We start from the raw sequence: 23,793 nt of genomic DNA on the forward strand, positions 1-23,793 counted from the left end.
TATATATATATATATATATATATATATATATATATATATATATAACAATTCTCCAAACTGAATGAATAAGCAAGAATCTTCCTGGAATACCTTTTCTTGCTTTTGATTCCTAGCTAGCTACAACTGTTTCATTAAGTATCACTTCAGATGTTATAATGTACATGAAAACCTTCTAATTTCCTCCACCATGGTTGTGTGCTCCTTTCTCAGAGTTCCCTGGCAAGCGAATAATATCTCTGTTATAGGTCTCCTCTCAATCTTTCAAAAGGGCACAGTAGAGATAATATAGCATTTAGTGTCAGGTGTAACTGGTTTCTAAGGTGTGCAACTATAGAAAGTTATTTTGTTTCCTTATTTCATTCCTTAATTGGTAAAATAAGGATAATAATACCAACTCCATAAGAAGTTAAATTTTTAAAATTATGTTAGATAATGTACATAAAGATCTAGTAAAACGTATAGAACACCATACATAGTATTTGTTGTTGTTATTGCTGTGTTGATACACATCAACACTAGATTCTAAGCATTTTTGATGGCAGAGACTGTAAATTCATCTTCATATCACTGAACATGCTACACCCTATTTGAAACACACAATATGCACATACACATACTTGTTAGTAGGTGTGTGTGTGTGAGAGAGAGAGAGACAGTGTGTGTGTTTAGATTGAGCAAAAAAATAAAATAAAAAAACAGAAAACAAGTAATTTCAGGTGACATATGAAAGACACTCTTATAGTTCATGTTCTGAAGCTTCTTTTCAAACCAGCATTTGTCAAATAGCAGAATTTAAGAGCAAGATCATGGCCACAGAACATGTTACCAAATATCATATATTCTACATTGATCTGGGGAGTTAGATATAAAGACTAAACTTAGGTTTATCTTTATAATTTCCTAAGGCAAACATAAAAAAAGATCTTGATCAGGAATCAGGCAGCCATTGACAGGAAAATGAGTACATGTAATTATCTATATGAATTATAATTGGACCATTTTAAAAATAGACTTTGTATGAATTATAATTTGACCGTTTTAAAAATAGACTTCTATTTCATTGAGTTTTTTGTGATGTCAAATAAGATTGTAGTTAATTGTATTGTACGACTGCCGTCCAACTATAAAACCATAAAAGCATGGTTTGTGTGGTCCAGATAGCATGTCACAGACCAATGCACTTCAGTTTTCGGTAATAAAGGAATGCTAAGGTGATTTTGCAGTGGTGAAAAAGATGAAATAAATCATTCATTATCACCGATTCTAGTTACTATATGCCGTATTTTTTCGCCAAGTATCTAACTAAAAAATGTAAATTTTTAAGCTACAATTAAGGTCTTTTGTACGACATTTGGATGTTCTGAAATACCTGCACTGCTTTCAGTTTTTATCCCAAAGAGTCTCAACTTTCAAAAATAGATTTTATGTTTCTTTATACAGATAAAATATTTGTGTGTGAAATTTGAATTTTTATGGCTGTAAATGGAGAGTATTTCAGGAAGATGGGATGTTTTATTTTATTTCTAATAAGATGTATACCTTTATCTGGAAAATTCTCATGGCACGTAAAAAACTCAAGTTATATAAAATGAATAAATCGCAATATAAAATAATTAATTATACTATAACCACAAAATGAAAAAATACGCCAAAATGCCAAAATCTATTAATTGCATACACAGTTCTAGACTCTGTTCTGAGCGCCTCACATGCAAAATTTTGTTTAATCTTCAAAAAGAAACCTATGACATAAATATTATTATCACCATTTTTCAGAGGAGAAATACAAGTCATGGAGTGGCTAAATAACTTACCCAATGTCATGCAGCTGGATCCAAGATTAAAATCCAATTTTGACTGCAAAGTCCATTTGCTTTGCCATTGCAATACAGGGTCTAGAAAAAGAAAATCAGGAGAGTCTACCAAAATGTTAAAGAGTTACCTTTCAGCCGATGTTCATGTGTAAAATAATTTAGCAAAATTTCTACACTGGGCATGAATTATTATCATCATAAAAATAAACTTTATTGTAATAACACCATTCATGCAATTTAAAAATTAAGTATACTGTCAGAATGACCAATAGAACCTATCTTCATAAATTGCTTCTAACAGATGAGATGGGAAGCTATGGAGATTTAAAGACACATTAAATTAAAGTAGAATGCTTTATTGTCATAGCTATACTGATCTGTGTTCTGATTCTAAATGGTTAAAGGTAACTCACGACTGCAAAATTTATTCTGTTCTTTTGATTTTATGTCTAAAATAAGGCTGATAATATCTGATCAACAAAATGAATAAAAGAGGTTCAACGATATCCAGTGAATTCTTTTGTGCTCATATGAATGTGCATCACACTGTCAATACATATTATAATTGTATACTTGCTCTCTGTCAGCTTAAATTCACTGCATGTCTCCAGGAGACACCAATCAGTTCATACTAGTCAGTAACTACTATTATTATGTCTGATGAAATCACTGAGAAACTGCTTTAATACAGACAGGGCACAGGAAAACAGTGTCTGAAGTAGTGTTGAAATGTGCCCAAGCTAATCAGGACAGTTTCTCAGAGGAGGTAGCATCTAAACTTAAATTTGAGGGAGAGTTTACCAGATGAACACTGAAGTAAAGAACTTCCAGGCATAAATAAATATAGATGTGAAGAGCTGAGAAACAAGAAAGCATATGTTATTCAAAAAAATACAATTACTATTCAAGGGTAAAGAGTGATGGAGCAAGTAGAGATGAGTCTGGATTAGTAGTCACAAAGCAGATGAAGAATCATGTTGTATGTCATGCAGAGAAATTTAAAACCTGTTTTGAAGACTATAGGGTGTAAGTGAAGGATATTGATGAGGGCAGTGAAAAATAAGATACATAAGGAAAAGAAACCACTCTTGTGCACACTGAGGACTCTAAGGGAGCAGGTTGGTCTAGATACGAGGAAATTATTACCCTTATCCAAAGAAAGTAGTGGATTATTTGGACTTAGCCAATGTCAATAGTGATGAGCAAGAGAGAGCAGGATTTTTTTTTTTTTGTATCATTCTAAAGCTATAATTGCAGTATTTAGAGATTCAAAGTGAATGGAAAGTGAGTTGGGAAAATCTGGTAGGATTTCATTGTTTAATGAATATTGATGAGTAAATACAACATAACTAGATGAATCCAAATATTTTTGTAGGGAATAAGGAAGATATTTACATAAATAAGAAATAAAATGAGTAGGTGTGGGGATAAAATAGTAAGCTCAGAGTTGGATCTTTTAAGCTAGAGGGATTCTTGGAATATTCAGGTAGAGACTGCTGGCAGATATTTGGATTTAGAGATCTGAAGGCAGGTTTGAGTTAGAGATGTAGGTTGAGAGTCATTTCTACAAAAATGAGAGTACAAATGTTGGAGCCAAATGAAAACATGCCACGAAAAATACATAAAGTGGAAGGAAATATGGGATGAAGACAAAAAGCCTTTTATGAAATGGACAAAGAGAATCTGGCAGAAAACGTCAGAAACAGCTGATAGACAAAAAGTTTACTAGCCTGTTTTGTTTATTTATTTAATTTATTTCATAACATTGCTGTATTTTTTGAAGTTCCAGGTCATTTGTTTTACAGAATGTCCCTCAATTAGGCTTGCTTGATTATTTCCTCATAATTAGATTCAGGTTCTTAATTTTGTTTTTACAGGAATATCTTATAGGTGATATTGTGTTATTTTCAGGGTATCACACCCTGAGGTATGTGATGTCAATTTGTTTCATTGTTGGTGATGTTAAATTTCATCACTTAATTAAAGTGGTGTCTGCTTGATTGTTATATCAAAAAAATATAAAATTTCCCTTTGTAATTAATGATCAATCTGTGAAGTGATAACTTGAAGGTATGTAAATAGTCTGGTCAGTAATCTCCAGTTCAATATTTAGCTTCAATTTATGATTCTTTCATCAACCAATTTTTACTATAGATTTTGTTAAATGGTGATTTTACAAATTATATTATTCCTTCCATATTTATTAGTTCATATTTCCTATGAGAGAAATTTGAGCAGGATTTAAGCTAACTGACAAGCAAACTTAGTATTGTCAACATTGTGGAAAATATATAACCATTAAAAATTTTTGCCATAACACTCATTCGTACTGTATATAAATTTCAAAATACAATCCATCCTTATTTTAGAAAGAGCATTGCTTCTAAGTTTAAACTTAAGACATACAATTTCTTCTCTAGCACTACTTTAGTCAACACTTGATTAAACTATACACATATAAAGGAAGATAAAACAAACATGATTTTTGAAACATAGGAAATACCTACTTTCCAGAGATGGTATAAGAATTAATTCATTTACTTTAGTGAAGAGTGTTAAAAATGAGGTATGACACAAGTGCTAAGAACTATTTCTATCATTTTTAGGCTGAAGACCAAAATTGGAAAGAATCTATCTCTCCTACATACTTTCCTAGCCAATCAAAATATTTTTCCTATCTCCATGGTAACAATCTCAAGGACCAAGTGGAATCAAATAATCAAAATATGATAACTTCACTGGACTAACAATACGTTGAAAAAAAATCCTGTCGCCTATAACAACAAATGATTTTGTTATAGCTCATCAGTTACAAAAGACTGCATGAGATTGCCTAGAGGACTTCCAGAAAGAACTTTAAATTCATAAGATTAGACTAAATTAAACAACTTGAAGATGTAATTGGAGTCATATGAAGAAAAATTAAGCATAGTAACAGCAGATATATTCTTTTGTTGCTGCTGTGCAGAGTTATATCTGGATAACATTTTTCTTTTCCCCCGTATGTTGGGATACAACTTTTCTTGAACAAGTTGACCTATGCAAATATTTTCAAGAATAATTATAGTCTGTAAAAGTTTAAAATGGAAAGATAATTTCAAAGTTAGCTTATTCTCAGAGCCATGGTGCTAATTCTGTCTCTTACTTCTCTTCACCTAAATTATATTAGAATCTTACTTCAAATTCCAGTTTTTCTGTTTTTTCTCTATTTACACCACTTGCAGACTAATATTTTTGGAGCTATAAATCTCTCTGATCACTCTTTGCAACTTAAAAAAAGCCTAATTGCTAAATGGTCTATAATCTGACCACATTTTATCTTTTACTTCAATTAGTTTCAATTCATTTCAATGCACTTTATTAAAATCATTACTGCAACTATATATTTTGCCAGTGTGTTAGATCTTGATCTAAGAGAACTCTCCAGTAAAAGTTGTGTATGTTTAAATAAGGATTACAATACATGATGAACATATACATGTAATTATGTCACATGGGTTACAAGGAGATGAAATACTTATTTCCTTTGTGGAGACAAGTAATAAGTCAGATAGGAGGCTACTTTTGAGTTGTGTGTTAAAAAATTAAAATATTTTTACCAAGCAAATGCAAAAGGAGGCAGGGACTGAAAATGGCCCTTAGCTGAAAAGCTGAAGAGATATGTGGTGGACTGGGAGAGGCGGCAAATTGTGATAGTGGATTAAATAGAATAGAATTTTGTTATAGGTTTGGTTGACTACTGTCTTAGCAAGTTCAAACTGCTATTACAAAGTATCATGGACTGGGTGACTTATAAATAGAAATTTATTTCTCACACTTATGGGACTATGTGCCAGCTTGATTGAGTTCTGGTGTGGACCTTCTTTGGGGTTGCAAAGTGCTTGCTATCCTCACTTCATGAAAAGAGAGCAAGAGAACCATCTGGGGTCCCCTTTATAATGACACTAACCCCATTCATGAGGGCTCTACCCTAGTGATCTAATTATCTTCCCAAATTCCCACCTCCTAATATCATTCATATTGGGGATTCGAATTTCAACATATGAATTTGGAGGAGGGACACAGACATTCAGTCCATGACAACTACAATAGATATGTTCCATTGTAAGTGTTTGTGAAGTTGAGGAAGAAACAATGAAGTTGAGGGAGAAACAATGTAGGATGTTAGAAAAATAGGCAGTTCTAGAGTTATGATAGATTTTTCTTTTAGAGAATACTTTTCGATAATTCTCAGACAATGTCCAAACCTGAGTGCTTTCAAATACTCAAGTATAGAAGCATGTGCATGTGTGTGCAGTACCGTATGAGTGTCGTTTGCATGGGTCAGGTGGTGAGTTGTGTTTAGGATTTGTGAAATTTGAGAAGTGTGAGTTTATATAAAGAAAGTTGTATCTGGACTCTGAGATTTCTACTTAAATTGTCTAATACAAACTCCAGTTTATTATTAGACAAAGATGATGCATTTTGAAACTTGATCCTTGCCTATTTTTTTTAACACATGTGCTGCAAGATATTTAGAGGGAGGGGATAATGTTAGGCTCATCTGTGGCCTAGCAGAATAACTGAGACATGGTAGACTGTTAATTAGTGTTTTCAAAAGAATGGCTGGGGAAAAAATAAAGCACATATAAGTGCCAATATTTCTTGTAATGACAATTATTGCTTGTGATTTCCACCATCCTTTTGTCAGCACCCCACATGTGTTCTGGGAGAGATATCTTCTCCATATTGGATGAAATCTGTTGTCACTGTCAGTCAGGGCACTGCATTCTTATGGACAATATAATCCCCTCCAAAGTTGTCCCTATTGACAATGCCAGAAATATGTCACCTTGCATGGCAATGGTAGATATGATTAAGGATCTGGTGATGGGACAATGCCAGAAATATGTCACCTTGCATGGCAATGGTAGATATGATTAAGGATCTGGTGATGGGAAAATTATCCTGAAATATTTGAATGGGCCAATGTAGTCACACAAGAACTTAGAAACAGGTAGGAGGGTCAGAATCAGAAAAGGTGATATCAAGATGGAAGCATAGGTTGCAAAGACATGCTTCGAAGGTAGAGGTGGGGTCCATAAGCCAATGAATGCAGGTAGCCTCTAGAAGCTAGAAAAGGCAAGGAAACAGTTCTCTCCTGGAATCTACAGAAGGAATGCAGCCTTGTTGTCACCTTGATTATAACTCTGTAAGCTTCATTTCAAACTTCTGACCTCCAGAAGGTAATAAATTTGTCTTGTTTTAAGCCACTAGGTTTATGGTAATTTGTTACAGAAGCAATAAGCAACAAATATAGCCCTTTGCCAGTTAATCAGCAGACCCACGGACCAAGCTAAAGCAAAAGGACACTTACTCCTTGAATAATTAACTTGGTCGCTCAAGGATGACAATAATTGAATCTGTGATAATACTCTGAAGAACGTTTGTTACTTCTGCATATAGCACGGATGAAGAAGCAAGATTAATCTCCGTCTCTGAATTAGGCATAGGAGTGGATGCTAGAGAAGTATGGAGAATACCTTAGACACTGGTGTGTCTGAAGGCTAGGATATTCATCCTCTGCAATTACTCCCTATTGGCTGAGGGCCGCACCAGAGGCCATTCATTTCCCTGCCCACTTAGACTACACCTGCAGACAGAGCAGACTCCCAAGACTTTAGAGAAAGCCCTGAGACAGAAAAAGTGAAGACACTTGTGGAGTACTAGCTTCAGGCAGGACACTGTCATCACACAAAACTGTGACACAAATCACAGATTAGCCCAGGGGATGTAATGTGGGCCACCCAAAGCATCCAAGCTCCTGTCATCTATAAACCTGGTTCTTGAGCTCTGTGTTCTTTCTGTGAATTGCCCCCATTCTCTTTTTGCTTAGGCAAGTTGCAATCCAGTTTTTGGAGTTTGCAAACAAAAAGCCTAGGTGATATATATTTCCTAAGTGATTCTTCCATGGTTCAGTCCATTCTTTTTCTAAATTATTTCAGTCTTAATCATGCTAAGGATCATTTACCTAAGAATTGTAACCATTATTTCTTGCATAGTTAGCATGAATTTTCAATGCATTCCCCTCTTTTTTTGATTCACATGTATGAACCTTACATATGGGGAAGATGTCAAAAACAATTTAAAATATGTTTAAAATACAAAGTCATAAATGAGTATGACATTGCTTTGTAAAATTTCTGTCATGTATCATACTGAATATTAAGAAGAATCACACTATATTCTCAATGCCAGATTGTGATAATATATAAACTCTGAAGATGTTAGAGAATGCACAGTTTTATAGTAATTTCTATTGCATAGATTCTTTTAATTTTGTTCTACTTAAACTCGTATTGACACTAATGAAAAAGAATATTAAGCTTTCAACTATATGAACCATTTTGTGAAGTTACAAAAACCTGATTTGTGGAAATCCTGCAGTCAATTCTCAATGGTCTCCCTCTCCCAGCCTAGTGCAGTGTTGTGCTGGAACACCCTGGTATAGACAATGACAATTAAGCTGTCCTGGACTGGCTGTGCAGTCTCATGCCAGGAGTGGAAACTGTCAGATCGAATGATACTTTCCCACAGTGTGCCTGTCCTGGCATCACACACATGCTGTGCACAACTTTTCTTCTGCTTCTCACTGCTCACGGTTCAGATAATTCCACCTCAGAAAATCCTTTCTCTAAAGTACTGAATACTAATTAACCCTCCTTCTCCTCTCTTTGTCTCTTTCAATTCTTGTCTAATAAGCTATGGGAAACCTCCCTTCTGTTTCCTTCACATTTTCCTGGGTTTCATCATCTACCTTCACCACGTTTCTTTCTCTTCTCTTCTCTTCCTTCCTACTTCTTTACTTTCCTCTTTCCTTTCGTTATCTTTTTATAGTTACTCTTTGTTTTCACATTCTCTATTTGTCCATCTTTTCCTTTCTCCTTTCTCTCTTTATTAATTTTCCAGCTGAATAACTATTTCTATTGAAACTCGTAATCATGAGAGAAATATTAGTGATAAATTTCTTCAAGAAAAACCAAGCCATAAATTTATAAATTATTCCATAAACAGGTACTTCCATTAAGCTCTAAAGACTATTAAATTGTTCACCTCTTACCCTCCCCTTACCAAGCCCACACCCAAATAAAAATATTTTCTGAGTATTCCATTGATGAGCTAGAAATGTTTTTGGAAGGTGTTCAATCCCTCATTTTCAAAAGCAGTAACATTTTATAATTTAAATGAACTTAATTAATGAAATTATATGAAGCTTGCATATATTATTCTCTTTGCAATATGGATCCCTCCATATTGCTATTGTCTACAGATTTTGGTCACTATGCCTCATTCCTTGATTTTTTTTCTTCTAATTCAGTGTCTCATTCTCTAATGTTACTCCTGTCATTATTCTTGGTAATTCTTGGTGATTGCATTACTCACATAGATGATTCCTCAATTACCCTGGCCATTCACTAACTCGAAGTCTTCCTCCTATGACTTTGTGTTCTACTTTACACCCCCTAATTTCCACATTTATATCTGAGTCTTTGACATCCATAGTAACTGGAGTCTCTTCATAATTTAATATTTAAACATTGGAATCTTAATCCAACACCTCAAATATTTCCAGTTTGATATTTCCAGAATCCTAAATTCTATAATTATTTTACTCACCAGCACCTACAGTATATGGATCCTATTTCATTTTCTATGTCACTCAGCTTATGATGTCCTCAATTCCTTTTAAAACCAGCTTAAAAGATTTCATGGCTTATTATTAAACTCAGTAATTTTTATGTATGTTCCAACTCCTTTTGTACTTTTTTCCCTTCATTTACCTCATCTGGGGAAAAAAAATTGCTCAGGTTAAATTGAGGTCTTTGTCTACTCTGTGCCAGTAGAAGCAGAGTTGGAGTTTGATGGGGAGAAATCACATACATGCTAACTGACCCCATTTAACATTTATGATGTCAAATTACAAGCTCACCCTAGTGTTGCCCAACAAGTCTACTGCATGCTCTTAGTCCATGTATTAACTCATTTATCTCAACCAGAAGTTTATACTTTTTTCTCTCTTCAACATTGTCTCGGGGGTAACACACTCAATAGTAATGCTGTTTTTTATTTTACTGAGAAAAGGGAACCATTCAGAAGAACATGTCCACGTGATCCCATTAATTCTATCTACTAACCCACTTTCATCTGTATCCATAAGTTTTCCCTCTCTCCCATACCATGAAAGACTATATTCATTTCCTCAAACCACACTCTTCATTTGAGCATCATGTGGCCTAAATAGTGAGTGTCCTTGGTCTCATTATGTGACAGTAGAATCAAGTCTACCCTCTGATGGAGATCTTCCAATAATTTCCCATCTCAATCAAAATAAAGACAAAATACCCCAATATTCCCAAGGGGTGCTGACCAGATCTGGTCCCCAGCTAGCAGTTTATATTTGTCTACTTGTAGTCACATTGGGTTTTTTTACTATTCTTCAGACTCACCAAACATGCTCCAAATTGCAGGCATATGTACTTGTTCTTCTCTCCAGTATATGGTTTCCTCCCTTGTACATTTACCATCTTTTCTCAAATCTTTATAAAGATGCTCTTTTTCTGATTAACCCTAAAACATTAAGTCCACCATCCAATTCACTCTTACTTTGCTTTACTTTTCTATAAAGTATAAACATTTAAGATTTTAATTTATTTATTGTTTTTCCCCTCCCCCCTACTGCCATTACACATAACATACTAGAATGTAAGCCATGCAAGGGCTGGTGTCTGCCTAATGCATTAACTACCATATCTCCAATGCCTAGAACCATACTAAGATTTTAATAAAAGTGTTTTGAATGACTGAATAAATGAATGGATAAGTGAGTTGTTATAAAACCTAAGTGAAGTTCCTCAATATGTTTTACTAGATTAGTTATTTCAAATTACTAAAGGTGCTTAATTTAAATGCATACTTCTGTGCATAATCTTAATTAAATCTTAATCACCATAGTTGAGATTCAATGATTTGTTACTTTGAAAAAATTTTATAGTTGTGGAAGATTTATAGTCAATTAAGCTTTAGGAAGCACTGGTCTACAGGATTAAATCCAATTCTCATAGCCTAAAACTGTTCCTCCTGATCTAACCCTTGCTAACTCTTTTGCCAGCCTTATCTCCAGTGACTTACCCTTATATGCTATGTTCTCCAAGCACTCTGATCTGCTAGGTTGAAAATCCAACTGACTTTATTATTTGTGGTGGCTTTCATCCACCTTTCTTACCTGAACAAACGCTAGTGTGTACTTGACTCTTCCCCAATGATACTGCAGAGAAAATAATGTAAATAGGGAAGATTTTATATATCATGTGTGATATCATTTGAGAATCAGTATGAAGGGGGCCATGCAGGGACGTTTGAATGGGATTAAGCATTTGTATAAAGACTGTGTATGCTACAATTCAATCAAATTGCACCATTAAGCTGTGAGCACTTGTGTCAGCAGTCACACTGTGAGATTTAAATAAGTCAGATTTTTAGATATAAATATTTATCTTTGATCATTTTAAAGAATAAAATAAATTTTTGAAAGGATTTATGGTGGTTTAGAACATCAGTGGGAGTGGTGAAGAACCAGGCTTGGGAAATTAGACAGATGTAGAACATGGCTGGGAAGGTAATCTTCCAGCACAAATCAGCCCAGGGAGAGCCATCTGGTGAGAACCACCATTGCCACTGCTGGATACCACATACCATAGCTTTTACTCTAGATGCTGCCAGTACTTGAGAGCACCATTTGCAAGGAACTCTTGATAACTTAATAGTAATACCACTTCCACAGCTACCACTACAATGAATTGTCCACCATCCTTATTCTTGTGTCATTAGCTATTGAATAAACATGCTAGGTCGCAGTGTCTTATTGGCTCAGTCATGTCATGTGCTTGCACCAAACATGAAGATTTGGCTGAAGGAGCTATTATCATGAGAGATGAAGTCTGCTTCCCCAAAAGATTCATACAGTGGAGAAATTTCCAAATAAGTTATTTTGATGTTGAGTGATCAATCATATGACAAGTGTCCAATTCCAATACAATTAAGAAAATTGTTTCCAATCACAATTTTCTTCCAATGATTGAAGTGTGGCAGATATGCCAGTATCTCACTACGAGAAAGGTAAGACCTCACTGACTCCTCTCTGAGCTTTATTAAGAAGGTAGTTCCTTAGTTTTGGTGAACCTTTAGCATAAACAACATGAACAGTATTCTATAACATAGTTGTCTGCCAGTATGTGCATTTGCCCTTACTGTCCCCTCTATCTTCCACTCTTCTTGGAATATACCTGGCATTGACTTCTCATTCCTTCTTCTAATACCACTTTAGACTTTCTCTCCTTTCTAAAGTCATTTTTAATGCTTAGAAGCCAACTAGCTGCACCCTCTAGCGGTGTATCGCCCCCTAGAGTACCCACACCTTGAAAACAGTGATGCCTATCTATCTCTTTTTTATTTGTATCCTCAGCACTTCACACTAAGTCTAAAACAGAAGGAGGGGTTCTATATATGTGTTTCGCATAACTGAGTAGAGTTTGAAAGGAAATCATATTCCGTTGGGTTGTTGTTCTTGGTCTATATATGGTACTGACTAAGAAAACACAATTATCAAGAGTGAGAAAGGGAGAACCTCTTACACAAAATAATTAAGTTAGTATTTTCAGGGGAGGTAGGTCAAGTATATTCCAAACTCTCCGTTGCCTGATTAAATTTTATTGCTCTGCTTTTTTCTGGGTGTTTGAACTAAAATACTAGAGGGAAAATATCTATGGAAATAACTCAAATATAATTATTTGTCAGTGACTCTTTGCTTAGAATTACTTTTCTATTGATTTACTGTATGTTACACTGAGAAGAGAAAGTTTGCCATGAGACAGTACATCATGCTGGTTATTGATCTTCTGTGATGTACTGTTTCATCCACTCATAGTGCTCATTTATGAAGAGTGCATTTCTACCATCAGGGACACTTTTGTGCTAAATTTCTAAAGCTTCATGAGTCTTCTAAAAATCTCTTCCTTCAATGAACATATATTATGACTACACAGATGTGACTCTTGATGGAATTTCCAGAAGCTGAACTTCAGAAATACAGCTAGTACTCAATAAAAACATTAAAATTTAGAATGAAGTTGAAGAATAATGAGTTTTGCAGGCTGTTTATTCTCTCTAATGTATTCAGACCATGCTTGATCATCCCTTAAAAACTAGTATGAATATCTCTTAAAATAAAATTAGTCTGCATTTTGACTATAACTTATGCATGTTTAACGCTTCTCCACAACTATCTTACATTTAGACACACATTTTCATTAAATAAATGTAATTTAATACCGACATTGTGCCCTACAATTAGTAGGTGATTATAAATATTGTTTTCTCTTGATTTAAATTAAATACTAAGTCACAAATCAGACAGATTTTACAAGGCATATATTTTCCCCTCCAGTTTAAAATGAACAATATCAACAAATTTAGATTAGGGATATATGGTGAAAAAACTGTTTCTAGAAAAATATACACACCAGAAATTAGTATCTACTTGCCTATTAAATGTTTTGATATGGTACACTACACTTTATTAGTTTATTCTAGCACCTTTTCCTTAGTAAAACACTTCTTATCCTTCCATTTTAAGTTCTTAGTAATAAAAATATATAAATTATGTTAGGGCAGTAAATATCATGTTCTGTTCCACACATTGCCCTATTACTCTATAAATAGATAACTTTTCCAAATTAATCACTTGTATTTTGGTCTCAAAATTCTTTTCTTTGAAAGAGTATAGAAAACCATGTAATCAGTCATTCTCCTGACTGTTGCATTCATGATCGCCATAACTCAAGTATCCAGAGCATGCAGGATGGGCAAATCAGCTCTTTCTGCGTGATTTTTTCTTATATACTAAAATTAAATTAAATTTAAAAGTTTAAAGCACGAGTTCATTACTTCATTATTTTTCCAAAGCTTATGTAAGTTTTTCTTATTATAAAGTAGATAAAGAGACTTGGTCATAATCTATTTTCCAGCTTTAGGGTTCCACATAGTATGTTACATTGAATACAATAGTGGGGAGGGGGGATTGCAACAGGACATATGAATCACAATATTAAACAGATAATACTATCAGTTAGATTTAAACCTAAGTTATCCGTCTGAAAATCAGCTGGTGACAACAAAAATATGGGAGGCCATATATGCTATAAAACATGGCTAATAAAATATACTGAAGTATTAACAGTAATAGAATCTGTTAGCATGAGTCATTTTATATAAAGAGGTATATATCTTTATTTGAACACAGGAAATTTTAATTGCTAACTAACATACAGATTCTTTAAATAATGGAAGATTTGACTTTATATTCTAAATTAAATTAATTTGTGATTTGTGGAAAAAATAGAAAAAATAAACTTTGCTAAATATTTTAGAATTCATTGCTAACTTTTACATGTCATAAACCAAAATAAGCTGAAAAATCATAAAAATTAATGTGTAAAGCTGATATCATAACGTAATGATTTAATACCAATATTAGTAAAGTATTTCTAAACATTTATGAAAAGGATAGATTCTTAAGAATGAAGTATAGGGGACTTCCCTGATGGTGCAGTGGTTAAGAATCCACCTGCCAATGCAGGGGACATGGGTTCGAGCCCTGGTCCGGGAAGATCCCACATGCTGCAGAGCAACTAAGCCTGTGTGCCATGACTACTGAAGCCCACGCACATAGAGCCTGTGCTCTGCAAAAAGAGAAGCCACTGCAATGAGAAGCCCAGGCACCACAACAAAGAGTAGTACCCCCACTTGCTGCAACTAGAGAAAGCCCGTGTGCTGCAACGAAGACCCAAAGCAGCCAAAATCAAAAAGTAAATAAATAAATAAATTTATTTTATAAAAAAATGAAATATAGCTCATATCTAAACTATTACCAAAAGATTGTCCTAAAAATGAAACAAATATGACAATTTTGAGGAAAAAAATTTAGTATAAATGGCAAATAAATGAACATAAACTTCTCAGAAAAATTAAATATATACAATTAAAATTAAATATATCTATAAATATACATATATTTTTATATATGTATATTTATATATATATATAATTAAATATATAAATATATATATATATATGCACATACACATGGAAATACAAGTCAGGACATTAAAATAACGTAATCAGTCAAATTTAAAATTAAGTTGCACTCCTGAAAGTCAATGAGTACAACTGAAATATGGGATAAATTGTTTACTGAGTGAAATGGCTGGCTAATAAAATCTACTGAGATTAAAATGATTTATTGACACTGGAATAAATGAGTGTGTATGTATACACATAAATGTCTCTATATATACATACACAAGTATATTGTGTCTCTCTACATATATGCATAGATACACATATGTACATATATCAGTGTTTATTCATGTATATGTATGAATACATAAATATGAGACTATGTGTGTGTATATTTATACTCACATACAAATGTTCCATAAAAAAATAGCTAATAAAAATGTTTAAAATTAGATTGTGGTGATGGTTGCATAACTCCATGCATATGCTAAAAACCAATGATTTGATTTGATAAATAAATGTATGATACATGAATTAGATCTCAAATTGTTTTTAAAAAGAAATAAAGAAAAAAGGAAACTTCTGGACCATCACTTCTTGAAATTTCTCAAAAAATGAAGTTTTAACTTGTTTTTCTATAAACCCTAAAGGCAAAGAAAAATAATTTACAATAAATTATTGGGATCTGGAAAGCAGGTCAACAATACCAAATTATTCAGTGGAGCTAAGGATGTTGAATCTGAGTTAGCAATGAGGAAATCCAAAAAGTAAACTGATTTACCCATGGAACCTTCAGGAAGTAGAAGAATTGGGATACCCTGAAAAGTCAGGGAAGTTGTCTGAAATTTAAATAAATGTTTTGGAGTTTAAGAATACCCAGATCTCCTCCCAAGCTCATCACTGTTGGGGAGCTGTTCCACATATGCTCCTGGAGATAAATGGAAACATTCAAATAAAGGAAATCTGGACTAGTGGCCAAAAGGTGTAGCTCAGTAGAATGTATTCAGACTTCTGACCAATCTTCTTCTCATTCTCACGTCCCAGAACAGAGATGATTTCACAGAAGCTGTCATTAAGATTCTGAGGAATCTTAAATAAATTACCTCTAAGAAAGAAGAATGATATATACATCTCTCAGAGAATTAAAATAAAGACTTCGTAGAATTAAGATTATAGCACAACTGAAAAATAATGCAGCAGATAAGTGAGAAGATATAATTGAGGGAAGATTAACTGAAATAGAGCACAAACAGAAAAAGAAGTACAAAATATAACATAAAATACTATTTAAAACAAATTTAGAGGATTAGCTCTGGAATTCCAACGTCTGAATATTAGGAATATATCCAAAGCAAATTGTGTTATGAAATTTAAGAACATTGCAGACCAAAAGAACATCTTCAAAGCTCCAGAGAAATGTATGACAAAATCAAGCAAGACAAGAAGCAAGTATCAGAATGGCACCTGCCTTCTAATTAATAACAACGAAAATGAGGAACGACAATGTTTTCATTCTTTAACACTTGCAATCTGTCACCCCTGTGACTAATGAAAAATCAGATGATTGGTATCCTGTACATGCTAAATATCTTTTTCTGACCTCATCCTTTTAGAGTAGACAACTTTTGACAATGTTGATCATCTCCTTCTTACAATTTTTATTTCTTATCTACCTCTTCCTGAATACATATATTGGTTAGGACAGGCTAAGTTGTGATGCAGTAACAACTCCAATATCTTACTGGGTTACAACAACACAGATTTATTTCTACTTTTGCTATATGTCCATCTGATCCAGTTGTAGGTCTTTCTGATGTGAGTCTAATTTAGGAACTAGAGTTGGTAGAGCATCATTTACCTGGAACAGGGAAAGAAGAAGAGCATATGCTGGTTCTTGAAGCTTCCACTCAAGGCCACTACATGTCACTTCTACACAAAATCCATAGGCCAAAGGAAATCAAGTCTGTGTTCAACAAAGCTAGAATGTATAATCCTCTTTTGTGGAGGAGCTCTGAATTGTTATGAAAGGTAATAGTGTCTACAAGATCCACATTTCTACTCTTGATAAAAAGCTCTATTTCTATTCACTTATGTTGTCTCAAACTTAACATATAAAAAAATTAACGTTTGAACTGCATCGTTAAAACAAGGCCCATTTCTATCTTCATTATTTGTTAATGGCACATTCTTTTAATCACCCACACAGACTTGCAGCCATTTTTTTTTCTTTCACTTTTCTCAATTTCAGACCAAAGTATTACTCCATTTTCTTCTAATCCTAAAATCACCATAACCTTCTTTATCATTATAACTATTAAAATAACAAGAACAAAATTTTTTTTAATGAAGGGAAGTTTTATGTTTTATTTTCCATGTGCCAGTTATTCAATTTTTAAAACATTCTCTAAAACATCTTATATCATCATTGCAAAAACTAAAGTAGATACTGTTAAAATTCCCTTGTTACACAGGACAAACTGATTCATTTCTCCATTTATGGTACAACCACAAAGTTGAGTTCATCTTCTGGCTTCTTTTCTGGACTCTTGAAAGCTGCGTAACAGCTTTCATACTTCTCAGGTGAACAAATGAATTCTAAAAATCACTGTCATATTAAATCTCCAAAATTATACTTTTTTCCTAATATATCCTACTTGAAATCTTTCATTGACTCTCCATCTCTACTTGTATTAGACATAATTTTACCTGTACTAGATTTAAGAGCCTCCCTAACTTCCTCTCCACTTAAATCTTACCACACCTCAATTTATACAAACTAGCCTAAATGTTCTTTTCTTTCTTTCTTTTTTTTTTTTTTCGGTACGTGGGCCTCTCGCTATTGTGGCCTCTCCTGTTGCGGAGCACAGGCTCCGGATGCGCAGGCTCAGCGGCCATGGCTCACGGGCCCAGCCGCTCCGTGGCATGTGGGATCTTCCCGGACTGGGACACAAACCCGTGTCCCCTGCATCGTCAGGCGGACTCTCAACCACTGCGCCACCAGAGAAGCCCCCTAAATGTTCTTTTCTAAACACATTTCCTGTATTCTGAACATTGCTTAAATTTTTTCTTCACTTAGAACATCTTTTATTCATTGCTTCTGAAGCCCCATTCATTGGAAATGGTCATAACAAAGTTATGGTGAATGAAAAGAGAACAAAATAGTATATTATGATAGTATCTTATGTACCACCCAAGATTTATTTTAAAGTTTTATACACATTCATGGTATGAGCCATTGTGCATTATTTTATTCTCTTATTTACAGTTTTTTCACAGAATTTTATTACCACGATGACTTTATTATATTTTAGGGGAAAAAATAACACATAAAATGCTATTTATTTTTGCATTAATGCTATTTAAAGTTGTAATAACCAACTTTAAGACCACTCAATTCACTATGATAATCTTAGAAAATAAATGATGTTCTTTCCTCTTTTCTATTATTTAAATATTTTTCTAATTTCCTAGAAGGGATCTCAAGATCCTTGAAGAAACGGGATGTCTTGCCTTTCTATTTAAGCCTTCTCTGTCTTATAACATAAGGTCTTAGGTAAAGAAGTCAGTCACAAAACTTTTTGGAACATAACCTTAAATAATTGAATAAAATACAGTCAATTAATATGTAGGAAATGGTGAGATGATTAATTTTTTAAGGGAAAAACAAAGAAAAATTTCCTTTTAAAATGGAATTTTGATTAGAATGGAGGGTAATAGGGAATAAAGTTTAAAATGACACAGTTTTATATGTTGAAACAACAAGGGGAGTTAAAAGTGATAACTAGTCAAAAGTTAAAATTATTTATTTAATTTTTAATTAATGTATTTATTTTATTTATTTATTTTTGGCTGCATTGGGTCTTCGTTGCTGTGCACAGCTTTCTCTAATTGCAGCGAGCTGGGGCTACTCTTCGGTGCAGTGCAAGGGCTTCTTATTGTGGCAGCTTCTTTTGTTGTGGAGCACGGGCTCTAGGCACGTGGGCTTCAGTAGTTGTGTCACGTGGGCTCAGTAGTTGTGGCTCATGGGCTCTAGAACTCAGGCTCTGTAGTTGTGGCGCATGGGCTTAGTTGTTCCGTGGCTTGTGGGATCTTCCCAGACCAGGGCTCAAATCTGTGTCCCCTGCCTTGGCAGGCGGATTCTTAACCACTGTACCACCAGGGAAGCCCAAAAGTTAAAATTATTTAAATAGAGACATAGAATTATTCAAATGAAAACTAGGGCATTCTTTTAAGACCACTTCAAATAAGTGAGATACCCAGTGTGGCAGTACTTTTTTTTTTTTTTTTTTTTTTTGCGGTACATGGTCCTCTCACTGTTGTGGCCTCTCCTGTTGCGGAGCACAGGCTCCAGACGTGCAGGCTCAGCGGCCGTGGCTCACGGCCCTAGCCGCTCTGTGGCATGTGGGATCTTCCCGGACCGGGGCACGAACCCGTGTCCCCTGCATCGGCAGGCGGACTCTCAACCACTGCACCACCAGGGAAGCCCTGGCAGTACTTTTAATGTGAACTTTTCTTTATAATTGAGAAAGATTTGTTCATTTGAAGGAAATAAAAAAGAAAAATAAGCAGAGTTGAAAGATTTTATAGAGCATCATGAAATAAATGTCAGAAACAGTGATTCACATACACTCCCCATATGCTAATTTACATATGAGTAGTATGTGTTGCATATATCAAATTTTGTGACATTTATTTCAGGAAGCATTGTAAAACTTTCAACTCTGCTTACAGCATTCACTTTGAATTTGATCTCAGTGCTGGTGCCATTGTCAAATGGAGAAATAGCACAGAAATTGCAGCATATATTTTCTGTTCCTATCGTAGTATGATTACATGAAGTTGTTTATTCCTGCATAGTGACATTATCCCTTGTCAGTTGCATATCAAATATGATGACATTGAGAAAAATGAAACATAAATATGTATAATGTTTCCTGTTATTTCACCAAATCTCAAGGTACACCTGCAAAAAAAAGAAATTAAAATACTGATGGGAGAAGGTTCCCTCTGTACTGTAGTATACTAAATGAGAAAAAATAATGCATTTAAGCCATTTACTGAATAGCTTCTATCAAAGTTATTCAATAATGTAAATATTTTATATATCTCTATGTGTTAAAATATAAGCATTTCCTAGTGAACTTCATAAAATAAGACCATTAAAATTTTTTTTGCATTGTTTCATGAAAAGAATCCATGTTTAAGTAATAAGAAAAGGTAAACACCACAAAGGATTTAATCTTTAGTAACTTATTTTCATAAAATGGCTTAAAACTCAATTTTAGGAATTAGTCCCCCTACCTGCCAAAAACAGCAGAGTAGAAATTAATCAAACATTTTTTATTAATTAAGTTCCTTTATGACAATTTTCATCTCAGTTGAAAATAAAAGTAGTTTTCAGGCTATATTCCATAGGAAAATCAGAATTTATAACAAAAATCCTACAGCTAGAGTAACTTCTGTTTTGGTGACAAGACCAGAAATCTGTAATTACCTAAATGCTTTATATTTATGGCTTCTAAGCTACTTGCTCATTTTTGCTTTCTTTGAGCATAATACAGTATCCTGATTCAAAAGAAAAGATATTTGGTGCTATTCAGGGATTAGTAGAGGTTTAAATGTTAACACTCTGAAACACAATTTCTTCTGAAGAATTCTCATTTAAATTCTTACAGGGGCCCTCAGAACATATGCTGTGCTTAAAAAGGGCATTTGTGGAAAAAATTCTATCTTGGGAATGCAAAATGCAATACACTACAATAATCTTTGAACATTACAGCACTCTGCCTTTTAAAGTGTTCTGAATACAGCAAACTCAGTAAATACAGCTTAATGGATATAGTTTACTTAAGCAAATATTTACCAGAGGTAAAATGTGATTTTATTTTTTCCTTAATTATTTATATGTATAAAATAAAATATAATTTTATTATTGGTAAAAGGAGAGATCCACTTTCTTCACATTAATATACAGGGTAAGAAATTTCAAATAAGATTCATTTTAAGCAGACTGAAACTGCTCTCTCTCTCTCTCTCTTGCTGTTTCTCTCTTTCTCTTTCTCCCTTTCTCCATTCCTGCCACCCCCCCTCCTTCCTTTCCTCCCTCTCTTTAGTCTCCTTCCTTCTTTCCTTCCCTCTCCTTCCTTTCTTTTTCTTCCATTCTGTTTTGTTTTCATGTTTGACTATTATAAACAGAGGCATAGAACTTTACCTCAACAGAAACTCTATAAGAGAAATGTTTATTGTACATGATTTTTTTAAAAAAATGAAGATAACTACATGACTTTAATTTTCACTTAAATCTGGTTTATAGTTCTCTGAAAATGTGTTATAATTTTCTATTGTTCTTTGTACCTTAGAAAATAAAAATTCAGAAAGAAAATAAGTTTTCTCAGCTCTCTCATAGTTCATTTCAGAATCTGGTTTTTGCTCTGTTCTGAGATTAATACATTTTCAAAACAGCTCACCAGGCCATAACTAGTTTGAGGCCAGTCTTTGGGAGTCTACTGATTCCTGGATGAGCGACTGAAACCTTAGGATGGTTGCCTTTGCCTTTAATTATATGCCAAATTGTGTGCACCAACTCATTTCCAGATAACCCATGGGGCTGCAGGAGCTCCTGTGTTTCTCTAGACCCCAAATTATGTTATGTTGGTCGGTCAATTCCAGTTTGGCCTATAACAGACATGTCACGTAATTTTAGATTTTAAAATTATATCTTTTAAAATTTCTTTAGCTTATAAATAAGGACAGTGAAATCCAGTGTGCTTAAAATACACATGCATGGTCACAAACCTGGTTAAAGTTTAGTTCTATATAAAATTTCCTGACTCTTAATCCAGTGCAATTTCTTATCTGTACTCTTTTTTTTTTATCATCTTTATTGGAGTATAATTGCTTTACAATGGTGTGTTAGTTTCTGCTTTAAAACAAAGTGAATCAGCTATACATATACATATACATATATCCCCATATCTCCTCCCTCTTGCATCTCCCTCCCACCCTCCCTATCCCAACCCTCTAGGTGGTCACAAAGCACCAAGCTGATCTCCCTGTGTTGCTTCCCACTAGCTATTTTACATTTGGTAGTGTACATAAGTCCATGCCACTCTCTCACTTCATGCCAGCTTACCCTTCCCTCTCCCCATGTCCTCAAGTCCATTCTCTACATCTGCGTCTTTTTTCCTGTCCTGCCCCTAGGTTCTTCATAATCATATTTTTTTGTTTTTTTTAGATTCCATTTATATATGTTAACATATGGTATCTGTTTTTGTCTTTCTGACTTACTTCACTCTGTATGACAGACTCTAGGTTCATCCACCTCACTACAAATAACTCAATTTCATTTCTTTTTATGGCTGAGTAATATTCCATTGTATATATGTGCCTCTGAAAATCTTTTCCAGTTTTAACATTAATTGTAGAAGCGAAGGATGGTCCATGTAAGCCAGTAACGCTCAACTTTATACTGAAAACATTCTCTCCTGGAAAAGCATAAATTTTAATAACCCCAGGGACAGGGTCTTTGAGTGACTGCTTACCCACCATGGATAGCTCAGCAAGGCTCAGGAGATCCATGAACTGTCAAATAAAGTAACTACCTCTTTGGCCATCAATAATGGCAGTTATAAGTTATAAAATGACGTTTAAGAGAACCAGCATGTGGCAATTTATTAATAGAAATTAATGTGTGTCCCTTACCAATATAAAAAATCGCTTTTATTTTCTTCTACTTTTTTTCTCTGCACACCACTCTCAAAGATAAGCACATTATTATCTTTTATCAGTATGAAATCTCCTTGTCCTAATATTGTTGAGGCTCATTTTTCCATTGCCTTTCAAATTATCAGGGGAGGGAGAGGTATACATTTTAACTTACTCTGACTGTACATGTGGCCCATGAGGACTTGACTGAATATTTTGAATTATAATGTGGCTACTGAGCAGACTTGGCAGAAACATGAAACATACAAGTAAAATTTATCTGTTAATAAAACTCAGATTTTCAAAATAAATAATTTGAGCTACCCTTGAATTCCCTTACCCAAACTGGAATAATGACAGTGTTACCAATAGCATCAAAATTACTAGCAACCGAGAAAAAAGAGCAGAGTAAACCAAGGTTAACGTATGAAAGAACTCTGCCCTTTCTCACCATTTAAGCTTTTGACACCCTATGAAAAGGTAGTCAATACATTGAGACATTGGTACCAACCCCAAGAGGTGAGACAACCTCACTTTCAGAGTAATGCCTGCTGAACAAACAATGTTCCAAAGGTCAGTGTAACAATGAAATATGAATGTTGTCAGCAGAGAGCATGAAGACAACAGGTTGACATTGATGAAGAGTAAATGTTATTATGTCACTGAAACCTTGACCAGAGATTGTCTAACTAACATACATGACCAGCTTGAGCTAATTTTAAAATTTTTTCTGTTGTAGTGTTTCTCACCCACATTTATAAATCAAACATAATCAGAACATAAGAGAGTAATGATCTAAAATACAGTAACAATAGTGAATCTGATTCTCCCAAATCAAGGTAAATTTGCTGTGAATTGCTGGGTTTTTTTAGGAGCTATGGATAAAAAATTCTTGCATTTGCAACACCTGATGTCGGGTGTTATAAAATTTCCAGCAGAGTGCCTTGCACATAACAGGGGCTCAAAACTATAAAAATTTAGGGAACAAATAAATACTAATATTGAACCTGTGCTCTGACTCTAAGTACTTATACCACCACAGTTATCTTCAATTCTATATTAACACTCCACTTCCGGACAAGTTGTCTATTGTTACTTTCCCAAACTTTTATTTTTCTTACCTTTGTAATTCGGTTCTCTTCAAAGCACCCAATTCTCTTCT

This window comes from Aethalodelphis obliquidens, unplaced genomic scaffold, assembly GCF_003676395.1.
Source record: "Aethalodelphis obliquidens isolate GAN/ISIS:26980383/991018 unplaced genomic scaffold, ASM367639v1 scaffold6, whole genome shotgun sequence".
Classification (NCBI taxonomy): domain Eukaryota; kingdom Metazoa; phylum Chordata; class Mammalia; order Artiodactyla; family Delphinidae; genus Aethalodelphis; species Aethalodelphis obliquidens.